This window comes from Homalodisca vitripennis, unplaced genomic scaffold (assembly GCF_021130785.1).
Source record: "Homalodisca vitripennis isolate AUS2020 unplaced genomic scaffold, UT_GWSS_2.1 ScUCBcl_6094;HRSCAF=13147, whole genome shotgun sequence".
In the NCBI taxonomy this organism is placed as follows: domain Eukaryota; kingdom Metazoa; phylum Arthropoda; class Insecta; order Hemiptera; family Cicadellidae; genus Homalodisca; species Homalodisca vitripennis.
In genome coordinates this window covers 1-3,186 of record NW_025782219.1, presented here as the reverse complement: position 1 = coordinate 3,186, position 3,186 = coordinate 1, and positions in this window count along the sequence as shown.

The following is a 3,186-nucleotide window of genomic DNA, read 5'->3' as shown; positions in this document are numbered from 1 at the left end:
CTGCAACACATATTATAATTTTGATTGACTTAACAGAATGGTAGAGATATCAAGTACCACATCCAAGGCCTTCATGACAGCTTTTTGCAGTTTTGATCTTTATCTACATAATCTAATTTATTTATCTTCCAAACATAAGTTTTTATACTCTTACAAACCAATATTATTAATTCTTTCAGGAGTATGGCCTCCATATAGCACCTCCTTTTTACATTTGAAATGAGTCATAAATGCAACTCACAAATATAGCAATAAGAAGAATTAAGTTTAAAATCTCTCAAAACATGTTTATTTACATTTTAAAACGTGTCATGAGGATTACGTGTTTTACAAACTTATATTTAACAATTTTTTCTTGGTGTGAAACAAGGATGAGCGCTAAGAGCAATATCGCAGGTTGAGTACCTAACACAGTTATGTTTCACCTGTCACAATTGCTATCAACAATCACTTTTGAAACGCCAGATTTGACAACGTTCTCATCAGTGTAATTAATCCCTTTTCCTTTGTACATAATGAAGTCCAAAGCTTTGAAAACAAAGAGGTTTATACCAAAGCATTTTCACTTGGACGGGATTTACCCCTCGCAACTTAGCTGTCCTCTCTATAACACAAGACTTTCAACTATCACTAAGCATTGGTTGGTTAGCTGAAAGTGTGAGGAAAATTTACGCCTGGTTGTTATAATTACAGTTAGCATTTTACATTTTGTTTCATCACATTTTTGAAGGGCATTCTTGTCAAGTATAAAATTCTTAGTAAGAAAAGAAACCTGTCCTTACTGAGCACTAAATAAAATAGGTGTTTTTAACAGGTGTCAGTACTTCAATACCGCTTCAAATTATTATTTTGCAATGCGGTATTAGAAATAAAATAGCAAAAAAACAAAATGAAAAACAGTAGAGTTCATCTGCATTAGTGTCCGTCCATCACTTTAGTTTCAAATATTTTAAGATAATTCCCCTTCCTTTTCTAATCATTTATTGAAGTATTTATTTGTTTCCTTTGCAATGTGACATACTAAGTCTTAATGCAATACAGAATGGAATACATCAATTTCCCTTATTTAATTTCTTTCCAAATCTAGATCATCCTAGAGTTTCAAGGATTAAAATTAAGTCTTTTTTCCAAAAATCATCATTGTGCTTCCACTTATACATAGCACAAATATCTGACCTAATTGAGTAACTGGTTGAACATATTCAAAATTCATTGTCACCTACATCTAAGGCTGAAATAAAATTTCCCAAGTCAGTTGATTTGTATCCTAAACTTGATCTTCACTGGTTGCAATTTGATCATTTCACTATTAAAATCAAATGTATTATTTTTCTTCACTGTGCTTGTTTTGTTTATGATGTTAGCTATTCGTATAACAATAACACAACACGAGCAGCAAAATCTCAAGTAAGTAAAAATACCACTATACGAAGCAGTGCCACACTTAGCGGACTCAGCAGAAGCAGTACCAATACAAAGTACAAGGAAAATTCTTGAAACTTAAATAAAAAAACAACAGATAACAATTAAATTATGGTAAGATCAAATTTTTTTAATGTTGTAAAAGGCACTAGTAGTTTAATGGGCTAACAATAATGCCTCCGACTATCAGCATGGGGCAGCAACATCCATGGTGACGAAAAACAAAATATCCCCCAAGATAGTACCAATCAATAAAATATAAAAAATCTTGATGGACCACCCACTACACGAAATGTCCATAAGTAAAACATTTTCTTCACTTGTAGAAGGTACATTCATTGTTCTAGAAGCTTACTAGCTCGAACTCGAATACAAAATGGATAATGGTGACGACAAAACATAAAGAATGTCTTTATTTTGAAATGTACTAAGCAGCAAAAACTGACCAATCACAAAATGGAAAAAATTAATAAAGAGGTGCGCAAATAAGATGCTTCTTGGCAAACAAGACCGAGATCACAGAGGAAACAACAATCAAACTTCACCACAGAGGTAGAAACTGTTGTAAAAATTATGAAAAAGTACTGAAAAAACTTTACCCTCACATGCAGTTAATAGCTCTACTTTGACCTCTACAATTCCTGCACTTTTTTGTGTTAACCCTTTTAACCCCAGCCATTTTTCCATGGACTTGCCAGAAAGCTCATGGCGATAAGGGACCGTAGTGCAGTATTGAGGGAAAATACATATAGTTTTCTTATTTTTGAAGATAATTTTTAGGTTTTTGTTTTAAATTGTTCTTAAATAAGTGTACTCTTAGATGTAATAGTTAAAAAGTACTTTTACAGAATGATTTGTTTTTTTTAGCGTATTTATACATAAAAAATGTTTTATTTTTTTTATTTTTTATAGTTTGGACATACATAAAGGGTAGAAAAAAAATTGTAGCCCCTGAAAAATGAAGCAATTTTGTTGTACACATATTTCTTACTACACACACAAAATTTGAAGAACTTTCCTTGATAAATGCAGGAGATATATCCAATTAATTGTATTGCTGCATAAGCACTTCTTCATATATTTCCAAATACACGTCAGTAGAAGTATACAGTATAATAACACAAAATAATTGTAATGGTTTGTAAGACTAAAACTTGTTTAATTTTTCAAAAAAGTAAAAAATAATATTTACAATATATACATTTTATATAAACAACTCAATTCATTGTCTTCAAAAATAGCACATTCACCACTAATAATAGGGATGTTGGGATTATACCGACCACACCAGTATGAAGAACACAAAAATATAAATTTATAGAAACAAACATGATAGAACGAAAAAACAACTCTTTAATTACAAAATTACAAGCATTTCCAGGCGTTGTTATCGGTATTGTTGTCGCTGTTATCTTATCTTTCTCGAGAATCCCGATTACGACAGGCCACGCGGCATCACATGATTTGCACGGTACATAATTGCCTTTCCATTACAATTCAATTTATATTTCTGATCAGATCCTCTAGAATTTGATATTTTACTGATAGGTACTATCTCGAGGGATGTTTTTCTTTCGTTGACATCAGCGCGAAGGCATGGCACTCGCATTTTGGGTGGCGGAGTGTGATCAAGAATAAAAACAAGTTTTGAGTGTTTTTTCAATAAAGAGTTTAGTTTTAGTTTGATCATGTTTGTTTTTATTGAATTTTTGTGTTTGGAGAAATGTAGAGGTAAAACACGGAAGTACAACAAAGCGACGCAGC